The sequence below is a fragment of the Liolophura sinensis genome, chromosome 9 (assembly GCF_032854445.1).
Source record: "Liolophura sinensis isolate JHLJ2023 chromosome 9, CUHK_Ljap_v2, whole genome shotgun sequence".
In the NCBI taxonomy this organism is placed as follows: domain Eukaryota; kingdom Metazoa; phylum Mollusca; class Polyplacophora; order Chitonida; family Chitonidae; genus Liolophura; species Liolophura sinensis.
In genome coordinates, this window is record NC_088303.1 from 35,886,949 (window position 1) to 35,899,899 (window position 12,951).

At 39.2% G+C, this 12,951-nt stretch overlaps 1 protein-coding gene across 4 annotated transcripts in view; it reads left to right on the plus strand.

The window, feature by feature from the left end:
* LOC135475006 (uncharacterized) overlaps positions 1 to 12,951 on the plus strand; it is a 49,699-nt gene that overhangs the window by 20,231 nt on the left and 16,517 nt on the right. The window contains exon 1 of one of the 4 annotated variants that reach the window (XM_064754734.1): positions 4,663 to 4,734. The exons of the other annotated variants lie outside the window; for them this stretch is intronic. The gene's annotated coding sequence lies outside the window, so the exon portion shown is untranslated. Of the gene's footprint in view, positions 1 to 4,662; positions 4,735 to 12,951 lie in introns of those variants that run through there. 4 annotated transcript variants of the gene reach the window in all.

Below are 12,951 nucleotides of genomic sequence, written 5' to 3' on the forward strand. Positions count from 1 at the left end.
CTGCTTTTAAACTTAATCTGCAAAGAAGCCCATGTAGAGCTTGTCCATATCTGTTAACTATAATGAACTTTAACAAAATGTTCTACATTTTGACAGGATAAATGCCACAGTGTTAGTCATCCAAAGTATTTCTTTGAAGTGGACTAGCAAATTAATGTTTGGAAATTCCAGTTCTTGTCAGATATGTCTGCTTTGATTTTTGTAATTTTCCTCTCTCTCCTCTTTTTTTTTTATGCTCCTATTTCTTATATTCTAATTCTTGTTGTTAAACACATGCTTCATGTGACCCTGAAGTAGTTACAGGAGAGTGGCGAGTTTTCAACAAGGTAGCAGCCCAGTGTTTATACCTCATTAAAAAAAAAATGAAATAAAGTCAAAACTATCCAGAAAACAAACTTGAGAAGTCTTCTCAAAGATTTGTGCATTACAAGGAACAGAAGATAGCTATTTCAGAAAACATCAGTGTGTCAGTATTGTGGTTTAAGATAGAAAAAAAAAAATGAAACAACTTCTGTGATATGCTTGGAGGACTGAAGATCTGCATTGTTGATTAGAAGACTGAGCGGGAAAATTATCTCTTTATATGAGTTTTTTGAAGAGGGGATCGCTTTCTTATACGTTAATATCACAAAATCTGTTGGCCCAGGAATATCAGTCAAAAGAACTGCCTGTTATATTTGACATCTTGTACTCACCCCCCCCCCCCCTCTTTAATAAAATGTTCCTTATCATGTATGTGTAAATATTTGGGTTTTTCGCATTTTTTTCTGATGGGTTCATGCATGTATGCACTCCTGACATAGTTTTATAGAGATGTGATATTTATTTTTAGTAAGTCTGTACAGATGTCAAACAATATTTTAATACCCAATGGGGAGGGATAAGTATCGAGTGTACTGGTACATCAACGAGGTGATGGCTGTGTTCGTATTTTGGTACATGTTTTGGAGCTATGTTGAAACCACTGAATATGACATGTGTAAAGCAGTGATTCAATGGTATTTATGAGAGGTTTCTTTGCCCTCTCTGGGTCTTTGTTCTCACACATGAAACTGTTTCTGAAAGTTCATCAATTGATTTCCGTGGGTGTCAAAATCAGCTGAAATCCCTTGAGAAGGAAACGGCTTTGTTTTCCTGTCCCTGACTAGTGTTGGTGTTGAAGCGGTTGTTGCTTGCTTGTGCTGGCACTCCTGATTTCCTTAGACTCTTCTCCTGGCAACTATTTAAAAGGTGTCATCACATAATTTACACAGCATGTTTTCCTAATAGATTATCCCTTGTCAACAGGCCCATTGGCCTAGTTAAACAGACTGGTCTGAAGTGCCGTGTACTCATCTGCTTAACCCTGGCAAAGCCTTCCCCACACTACCCTGTCATGTTTTATGGTTCCAGATTGGATCATTCCTGTCATTTCTCAAACTATATATTTCGAGATTTTGTTGGCTTTCAGGTTTGTGAAAGTGAAAACTGAAAAGAAGGCATTCTCAAAATAACCGAACTGTTTGCCTGTAAGGCTGTTTTTCTCCATGGCGTCGGCCGTCCTGAGCTTAAAATATTGAACATGTTAACTCTTGCCTGTATGACATATTATGACATGGCTAGCTTGGAAGAATTAAGAAATTATGTTACAACAAAGAGTTATATTTCTGTAATTGTGCATGTAAGATTCAGGGCGTAGTCTTCTTTGCGCATAATCAAAATGGAGTTACTTCTGAATAAAGAGCCTCATTGTGATTCATCAGATACATCTAGACAAAATTTTATCTGAGTAGTGATGGAAAAAGGGAATGCCATTGCACACATTGTAGAGTTGCCACAATTAAGCCGAGCTTCAGTATTCTGTAGTTTCTATATGGTGCATAAAGCTGATTCACATTCCCATGACTTTGGAGTCTGAAATCAGCAAACCTCATCAATGGAAGTAGCCTGGGGGAGAAGCCATTAAAACAAGCCGATAAACACATTTTCTGTGTCGCTTTCGGCAGGCAGAAACAAAAGACCCACTGAGGAAAATAGACCGCAATTTCTCTCACCTTCAATTTTAATTCCTTGGTTTTTTCGCTCAAAAAAAGCTTGCCCCATGATGATTAAGCTGAACAAAAAACGTATTTAAAACCAATGAGTCAACTTGTTGAAGTACAAATAGCCTATGGTGCTCAATTTGCCATCACATTTGTTACTCTTGTAACAGTAATAATAGTCAATTACTGCCATATCTGTAACCCATCACATTACGTAAAAACTGTGTGATAAATTTAGTACATACATTGTAGTTACATATAGAACAGGCAATGTGAACTTTGGAAATATTTTACGGGTTACAGGTCTCACTGATCTTTTGATTTGCATCTCGATTCAAAGACTGCAAGTAGAGCAAAACAAATATAATTAAGCCATCAAACTTAGTTTAAGGTGTTAAAATAAATTCATTTGGAAGTGTATTTACAGGATGTCTGTAGAGTAAAATGTCAGTGTTACCTGGAAAAAAAGAGAATAGAAGCAAAGCATTTATGTTAACACATAAATGTACATATATGGCATGGAGACAAAAATACATATTCTCCATTTGTCGTTTTCAGTCCCTGTTTAAGTCTGATGTCATTGTCATGGTATCATGATCATTGTTTTGATAAACTCTCAGGTAAACAAAATCTAATAGGTTAGGATTACATGTAACTCTTACATCATCATCAGCTTGCGCACCAGAGTTGACCTGGTTGATATGTAAAACCTAAATGTATTAATGTGTATCAGTAAGTCTAACTTGACAGATTGGCCAATCTGATGAAATGGCATATTGGAAGTGCTGTACCTGCTGTTGATTTGGGATATCATAATGCCGGTTAAACTGGCTGTACTTTGATACATCGTTCAATGTCCAGGATGGCTTTATTCTACCTGTGCGACAGCGGAGGATGGGCGTTGTGGAGAATCAGAGAAGTTGAGAGATTATTACAGACCGTGAACAGAACCAGCGATGACTGCGTCAAACATAAATTGCACTTTAACTTGTCCAAAGTTCAAAGTAGTTTGAAAGTGTGTCAAGTTGAGATTAGCTGGTGCCAGGTAAATTCTGCTAGGACTGGAGTACTGTAGTCTCGCGACCAGCAATCTGACAAACTGTAGATCATCTTTGAGGTGCTTCAGTACCAATACTTTGTTACCTGTTTATTGTAGCTCACTGGATGAATTCTTCGACATTTTTGTGTGTTATCTGTCATTTAATTTTGCTGTTTAGTTTATGCATGGACAGACAGAACTTACTTTCTACAAAAAACAAAAAAAATTCATGGAACAATTTTTTTCTTCAAGAATTGTTGACTCACAAAAGAAACTTTGCAAAAATGATTTTTTGGAAATGTTGTTGGATGTACGTGTTCAAGTGGCATGGTTAGACTGTCCAAGATTCATTTGTTTCATACATGTGTAGTATATAAAGTTTGATACTACAGTGATGTTTATTTGAAAACCCATATTCAGTTATTCATTAATTGGGTATTCCAAGCTGATGCAGGTGATTTTGCTACCAGTACTAGACAGTCCAGCATTATGCTACAGGTAGCTATCTGCAATTCTGTCATTGCATTGTTTTGCATATTCAAGTGAAAACTTAGAATGGAAGAGCTGAATAAATCACTTCAAAGCTTTAAAGATGAAAGTGCTTTAATGAAGCTGCATGTAGATGACTGAAGTGCCGAGGCCATTTACAAGCTTGCGTGACACGAGTGACGGGAAAGTTTATTTATTTATTTTTTTTTCACAAACATGAAGATTGAAGAATCATGAATGCAAGTTCTCTTTGCATCTTTCTCGAGTCATTGTCAGAGCTGAGCCTTCTTTAAAAAACATTCACATTTATTAGGCTGTTTAATAAAGGCTAAAAGCAAATTGTTGTTGTGTTGCATACTTGTAAGTATATACTAGTCTGGTGAATTTGAATAGATAAAGAACTGTTCCCAACAAAAGTGGAAAATGGTTGAACAATCTGCTCGCACATCTGCTTCCTTGGTGCACCTATAAGCTATGTGTAATTCCCTGCTCACTCAACTGTGACCAGCCTGGTACATGTAGTTTGGAGTGCAGATATTTTCCCAGCGATTGCGTTTTTCATACCTGTGTCAGTGCCAGTGACGATAAATTTCAATTGGCCAGGTATCTTCTTGCCCCAATATGTGACTGATATCATGTGAAGTAGAGGCTAAAAATACCCAGCAGAGGCGAAGGCTTTGTCACGAGTGCTGGCATTACTTTACATTTTGCCATGTATCTGTGCCGCACCAAAACCTGTTGAAATTGTGTTGACACCCAGCGTTTAGCCTGTCTTTACTGAGGAATCCCAGAAAAATAGGTGGGGGAGTAGAAAACAATTTCGGCAGAAGCGAGGGTGGAAGAGAAAGATAAAAAAAACTTTAGGAAAGCGACTAGAGACATGTTGACGTCAAACGAATAAGGTGCGATTGGCCTGGGTAGAAGCATGCTAACAGAGGCAGTGCCTGGAGGCGGGGAGGAGTGCATCTAATTCTGCCCCAAACCTCCTCCCCCCTCCCCAACCACCACACACACACACACACTCAGGGCCAGGCTAAAGGCTTGTCTGCAGACCAGCTCACCTGTGGCACTGTAATCAGCAGCAGGTAACTACAGCACCATTTCGTGTTGACACACACCTGGATTACATTGCCTTGACATTTCTCTCCCAGTGTCTTCCACCGCTCAGCGGCCCGTTTTGAAATGGTGAGTCTTTTCTTCATTACAGTTTAGCTTGCACTGTAAAAGGTGCAACTAGGCCGGAGAATATGGTTTATGTACCTCACAGGCTAACATTGCTGTATTCAACAGGTCTCGCGTCTTTCATGTGACTTCTTTATTTCCGCTCTACTAGAGGTGAATTCTGAGTATGTTATAAGCTTAGGCAATGTAAATTATCATATGCATGACTTGTGTGTACTTTTTTTTTTCTTTTTAAGTTTTTTCACAATGGCACCATAATTACCAGAAAGGCTAAATGGTTAATGGAGACTGAATATGATGTGTTATTTATGCCATGTGGTCTGGGTGAGAATAATTTGGCTATGTTCCTGGGTTGTAGAGAGGATGTAGTATGGTAGACTGGTTAGTTTAATTGTACAATGCCAGTGACATTCAAAGGAAAATACCAGCCAGGTACAATTGTTGTCATTGTTTTTAACTTTGCTAACAAGTTGTGTGGGTGAACAAGCTCTTTGTCTTAGAGTTTGTCTGTCGGGGGTTTTGTAGCCGTCTTTTGTCACAAAGAAAAAAATTGTTAATTAAGTCTGTATATATATGCATGCAGTCACCCTAAAGAGAAAAGTCATTTGAGCATTAAGTAGATAGCACAGCGATATTGGCAGTAATTTATGCACATTTTAGGGGGTGACGGCACATTTCTATACAAGGGAACCCTATGTTGGTACAGTGGCTTTGACATACCTATTGATTTACACAGACATGTCTGCTGCCACCGTGTCTCACCTATGTCACTGACGATGATGGCGGGGCACAAAGGGGAGGAAATCAGTATTCCTGGCAGCTCTCGGCTGAAATAGGAGCAGGCTGGGTTCTCAGGAAACTGGTTTGGTCTGAGTGTGGTCGCTGTGCCCAAGTCTGTCCTAATGTTTAAAGTAATGGGCAGGGTGTCAAGCATGCTTTCTGCTCACAGACTGCGAGTAGACTGACAGCGGCCAGCGTTGGCAGCCCAAATCTCCAGGTCAATACCTGTACAGCCTTTGATGTGTGCTTCATTTCCCCCTTTACAGGTGCCCCATCCAACTCTGCCACAGTCGATTCAGTAATTTATGAGTGAGGCCCCAGTGTGGGGTTGTTGACTGTCAAAACTTTACCAAATGTGAAAAAGACCTAAGAAGGCAGCAAACTGGCCAAGTGTCGTGTGAAAGGCCTAAGTACAGTGGGATGAGGGGGGGGGGGATGTTTTGCTAGAGAGAGAGTTGCTGCCCATTTTTTGTGAGACTATACCGACCGTATTCCTATGGTCTGTCCCATGATGCTATAAGGTTGACTTTGTGCATTGGACATGTAAGTGCTGCTTTAATAAATGTACCAGCACTGGTAAACTAGAAAGAATCCATCTCTTTGCCATTTACATGGAGTGAATGATATGTGTAGAAGATGTTGTTTTTTTTTCTTTCCTCTTTATTATTGCTTCAGCTGACAGGTGACAGGTAGAGACTGTGTGTACATGTGTATTGTACTATATCATGCCTGATAGAAAAATACCTAGCAACTCAACAGTTGTACACTGTAACCTTATTATATTGTCATGTGTTAATATTACATCAAAATTATCACAACTGGCAACTGACTTTCCTGTTTCCTGTTAGACATTGTTTATGGTGTTTATGGGAAATTTGTGTATTTGTTTCATTTGACACAAAACCCAAGCAGAAATACATGTATGAACTGACATATGATCCATGTATGCATTTTGGCAGTCTTCATTGCTGTAATACATGTACATTAGTATTGTATGATTCAGCTCCGTCTGATTGTTAATTAGAATCCAGGTAATTAAAAAAAAAATTAAAAAAGAAACAACAAATAAATGTATAATATTAAATGTATGGACATAGGGCATTATATGTTTTCTACGGAAGATGTCTGAACTACCAAGTAAATGTCCATTTACACCTGGTTATTGTCAAGGTGTGCTCTTCTGGGGCAAGTTGACATTTCTCTCCTAAGGCATATTCATGCACAATGCATGAAATTATAACGGCATACATACATGTATATCTATTTATATGTATGGGTGTAAATGAAGACAGCATATGGATTGGGAGTATTTGCACATGCATTTGTAATTACTTCTAAGCCTGAAGAACATGATAAGGAAGTAATTTCCTATGTGTTGGAATAATTTCGACAGGAATGTGACTTTATATGGGCATTTACATGCACTCTGGTACTTGAGTGTATCTGTATACCTGTGTGTATTTTGGTTTAATGGCAACAGGTGTGATGACTCATTTGCATCCAGGTATAATTGATCAGAATAATGCTTATAGTCATTTGCAGTGTTAAATGTCTTGGGGATGTATTCGGTTCATGAGTTTGAGGAAAAAGGTGAATGAGAATGACTTACTAATAGCACTCTTTAGGAGGAATTAATTATTGAAACCCTGTCAATTGGATTTATTGCTGGAATCCTACCAGTAGGATTTCTTGCTGGAACCCTACAAGCAGGATTATTGCTGACACCCTGCAAATGGTTTTTATTGCTGTAACAGTGTCAGTGAGATTACTTTGTCTGAAACCATGTTAATGGATTCATTGTTAGAACCGTGTTGTTAAAAGCACGGTGAATTATTGGGATTAAACTTTGCTTCCCCCCCCCCCCCCCCCCCCCATGAGTTGGATACACAAGGAACCTTTTAAGTGGGATTAATTGTTTGATAAGTGGGGTTGATCATTGGAACACCATAACTAGGATTTATTTTTTTGATACCCATAAGTGAGATTAATTATTGAAGCCCCAAAACTATAATTGTTGGATCCCTGTAAGTGGGATTGATTGTTTGAACCCCAGTAGGATTGATTTTTGGAACCCCATAGCTAGAATTGATTGTTGGAAACCCATTGCTAGGATTGATTATTGGAGCCACATTTAGTAGGATTGACTAATGGAACCCCATTAGTGGGATTGATTGTTGGTACCCCATAAGTGGTTTGATTATTGGAACCCCATAAGTAAGATCGATTGTTGGAACCCAAGTATAATTGATTGTTGAAAGTCCGTGAAAAGGATTGATTGTTAGAAAACCACAAGTGGGGATAATCAGATGTAATAGTAACATGATTCCAAGTCCTTGCGGTTTCCATGTGGACCATTTGTGCCTGGAGCACCCGGACTAAACACCACATTTAACAATCGAATGGGTCAGGCAAATTTGGCTGAGATTATATTTAAGTGATCAGACCACTGATTCTTCTGAATGAGGAATTATTGCCTGGGGAGGTTAGAATCAGTGACCTTTGACTAAACCCTGGTGAAATTCCACCTGTATGCATCGCCACGCTAGGCTGGGCTTCCATGCACAAGTCTTCACTGGGTTCACCAAAGATGGTCTCAGTCACCCTTTGAACTTTTGTACACTAACCTCTTCTCCCTTGGGGTGTAATGAAAGAATGGTTGGGAGAAAGACGACAGAGTCCTTAAATAATACATCTTGGGTACAACCTTTTGTATGTATATCCAAGGGTACTTTTAAAGACATGGATATTTGTTTTGAGTACTTTTGACACAGACAAGTAAATGTTGTTGTGGAATGGTTTTCAAATGAAGCAGGGTTTATTCATTGTTAGCCAGAATTAAGCGGCAGCTGTTCAGATCGTCATGGTTATTAACGGACATTTAAAAATTTTCTCTTTACCCTCTGTTGTTATTTTGTGTTCCATTGGAACAAAAAATGAATATGTATTTTTATATAAGAAACATGAATATATGTATGTGAACAGATTCTGGAGTCAGGAATGAGCAATTTTGCTTTTACCCACAAGTATTAATCTAAATCAAATGCACATATAGCCTGTCACTTTATAGGGCTTTCACTGCAAAATGGTAATAGTGTTATTAACATGGTCAGGTTGAAAATAAATCATGGATACAAGTTATAGGCACCATGAACTGTATGTACTAGTATGCCTTCTAAATCTCCAGAAGAATATATATGCATATTGAATAAACATGGTCGTGTGCTCTTCACTAGAGATACGCAAAAACATGTTTATGGAAATGAGTGTTTGAAATGGTCCAGTGCTGGGCCTGGGTTTCTATGTAATTAATGCATGGAGGATTTGCATACATGCATCGTTTCAATCCTTGACACACCTGGCCTGTGGAAATATGCAGATGAGCAGGTGTCTTCATGGCCTGATGGACTGAAATTGGTTTTGGCATGTGCTTACGCACCCTGGGTCAACAGGCTTAACATATACATGCAGGCATGCCTGTTGCATTACAGGGACTTAAAATCATCTTGTTGTATTTCGGGACAGCGAAAATGATTCTCACGAACTTTCACCGCTCTTTGAGTTCTCATGCATATTGGTTGTGTGTTCGCTGAAGTCTAATTCCCCTCTAATGATAGGTCGGCCCACATGCCCGTGAAATATGATGGTTCCGCCCTGTCGTACTATTAGCATAAATTCAGTCATCCATGAAATTTGATGAGTTTTTGGCACTATATAACTACAAAGTAGGTAAATGGGCTCGAATGCATGATGAATCAGATACAGTAAAATGCCAGTGAAGTTTTATCATTTGTTTTTTGCCTACAAAGTAGACACTATATTTTTTGAATAATTTTGGAGGCCAATGAAAGCTATCAGCTTATCGCCACATTTTAACCCCTCCTCTTTCTCTCTCTCCCCCCTGCTGTCACTTTTTTCTGTCCCGCACAACAAAGGCTTTGTTAAGTGAGTACAACACTTGAGAACACTCGTCTTTTTATCGTACATTGGTAGCTTTGTCTTTGGGTCACATGAGCAGAATGCTAATCAATGTGGAATCTGCCCCATGTGAGGTGAACATCGGTGCTGTGATCAGAGTCTGTGTACCTGAGAACAGGTGCTCGACATAGAGCAGTGGACGATCATATCAAGTGGCCTCAGCTGATCACACGGCAATATTGGAAATTGATAGCACATGACATGGATATAGCCCACAGGCAGGCAGGCCTCAGCTGGGACAAGATTTCTGCAAACGTTAGCTGCGAATAAAGTCAATCACTGTGAGAAAGGAAATAGTAGATGTGAACTGTTAAGGATTTCACGGTCTCTGGCCAGTGGTCAGTGGTGTGTGACACTGGCTTCTTATCCTTGGGCAGCCAAGAAGTTCCCAAAATAAGACTGGAATGTGTGTCAAGGAGTGAAAAAAAAGAACATTGCCTGTAATAGCTTTTCTCTCTTGGAAGGCCACGACTGTTTGCTTTATCTCGTTTTTACCTTCACATTAAAGCTGATACTGGTTTTTGTCAGTCAGTCACCTTCAGCTTTTCCTCCCTTCTTATCCATATGACCAAGTTTTTTTAGATCTCTATCATTGACTGTCCATTCACTGTACTTTTAGTCTCATTTCCAATTTATTTTAGGGTACTAAAATTTATCTTTTCATCCAAAGGAGTTGAAACAATGAGACTTACATTTGAGCTTTCTGTTGATTATCTCAGATGTCTATATTTGTCTACTTAAACATCAGTATTGCTCATGCTAAGCTGGGGCAAAATAACGATTTGTTTCTTTGGAGACCTAACATGACGTGTAGAGAACATGACTCTTTTGAGGACCAATCTGACATCTGTAATATTAATTTAAATCTGTATAGGTCTTTAGTGAAAAATAGATAAGCTGTTAGATTCAAAGGTATCATCTGTAGTTATTCAAGTCGCCATAAGCAGCCTGAGCATACACGAGGCTCTAGAATGTGGACTACACTTTTGTTTTGGTTTCACCCAAAACTGTAGAAACAGTGAATAAACAGTCTTCAGACATATGTGTACATATACACACACTAACATTAGTGTGGATAATGTCATTGGCAGATTATGGATGCCTGTGGAGTGAACATGTGTTAGGCTTCAATATTTATTATTTAGGGTTGGGACAAGTGGTTGCTATCTCCCCCATGGTAGCCTCAGTGAGAGTCAGATTGGCAGGGCCTATATGTGGAGCTAATGTAGTGAGCTGGACAGTTGTCTGATGCTGTAGTTAAACATGTCTGGTCATGAACCACAGATAATTTTCTAAGCTTTTGCCAGTACTTTGCCATAAACCTGACCTTGGTCAAAGCTCTTCATCCTACATTCCTCCAAAAACCATCGCTATTCTAGGTATGAACGACTTGTTCAGGTGGTAAAAAAAAAACCTCCAAAATTCCAGAATGTAAATAATGTCGCCACCATAAAGGCATGTTTTAAGCATTTTCTACAAAGTTGAATTTTCGTGCTCAGTTATAATTCACTGAAGGGAAGAATTTCTAGTTACCAGTTAGAATTAATGTAGATATTCTTTAAAAAAGTTCATCCTTTTGAAGTCTTGCTAAAACTGTTAGGTTGCATTTTTCATGTACCCATGGGTCTGGCATTTTTTGGGAAGTTTATATGGGGCGGTCAGTAGCCTTCCACTTGACAGTGGCCTCTGTAGACCTTTATCATATTGACACAAGACTTTGGCACAAACTCTGACTGGCTGTGGTCGCAGCCTGTGCTATCTTAAATTATTCGTAGCTGGTACTTGTACGTTGTTCCCTCTCAGGTTGCCACCATTCCACGAATCCAAGGCTCGATCTGGATGCTGGTCAAAGGGCCAACTCTGGAGTGTTCACCTGCATATCAGAGTCCAAGTCCAGAGCAGAATGTAACCTGTGAAGATAAACAGTTGTGTATCAGGCACCAGATCTCGGCTCATAAGGCTAACGTGTCACACCTCCATGTTAATGTTAACAACTTCATGTACACACATTGTGTCTCCTTTTACCGAGTTCATTGTCAGGTTTATGGATTTTTTTATTTATCCCAGATTACCTGTTGTTAATGAAAACATCAAAAATGTACACCATGTTTTGTGGAATATCACGTCCGTCTCTCCACTAATGGAAGTCAAGAATTACTCCATGAGGTATAATAATAAAACTTATATACCCTCTATGTACTCTGAAGTAAAGACAGTTCCAATACTGCATAGGCAGCTGAGCATATAGCACATGTAGAAATACAGGTACAGTGCCCTCTGCAGACAGGTGATTGAAATGTCGATGTACCATTTTAGTTGAATCTTTTTTCTTATATTGTAAACATGATTCCTTTGTATGGTTCCACATGAAATTAATTATATTTAGAGCTGATGATAAGATTCGAGGACCATGATCGTTGCCTTCCAGGCTGCATGGTTTGTTAGACTGGGTTGTCTGGGGCTACATGTAGATTCATATGTCCAGTGTGAGTCCCTCTAAAGGCAAGTCTGCCATAGTAAAATATAACTACAGAAATACCTCAATTACCGATAATATACAGTACAGGTAATAAGTTGAAATTGTGGCCTGATATGTATGTTCATGATTAAACTTCTTTCACAGCCTTTGGCTTGTCCCTCAGGTGCAATTGCACTCAAGAGCACTGGTCAGCAAATGATTAAATTGTCTCAGTAGTGCTGCATGATTCACTACATGCTGTCTATTTCCTGTTTACATTCTGCTGTGGCTAATTTTGTGACATAATGAACGCTATCCGTGTACACACGAAAGGATAGGCTTGACTTCATCTGTATTAATAGCAATACAACCACAGGATGGCCTATTGAAACTTCTGAAAAAGTATGATTATTTCTGTTGGAAAGATTTATCTCTTCACATCACACAATATTTATCTGCGTTCAAATGAAGTTCAAGTTTAATTTGGTTTATGCTTTAATTTTAGGCAATGGAGCAAATTTGTACATGAGTACATCTGTGTTAATGACTGTGCTGTAAATCTTTGTGTGGGTGTTAGAATTAAGTCAACAGAACATTTGTTATTATATGCGTGTAACTTGGTAAGCCTAATGGAAAAGAAGTGTCTGCGTTAAAACTGAGTGTTTTTCATGAAACATTTGTGATTCTCTGCTCACGTTTTGCGTTGGGTTGCAATCCACTTATGGATGCTCTCCCATTGTGATGTACAGGTTAGGAGGTCTGCGATCATCAACCTTCACAGCTTCTCGTCACATAGACCAGAGCCACTTAGGCGACTTTGCACCAGACACTACTCCGACGCTCTCCAAAGCGACCCGGCAGTTTGGGACCAGTGTGTGTCCTGGTAGTGGTGGTTCACAAGTTGACTTTGAACTATCAGGCCGTGTGTGACAGTGACCATTCTCTGGGAGATTAGGGGGCTGCATTGCGAGGATAAGGCGGTACCTATGTGTATCTCTCGCTCGCTC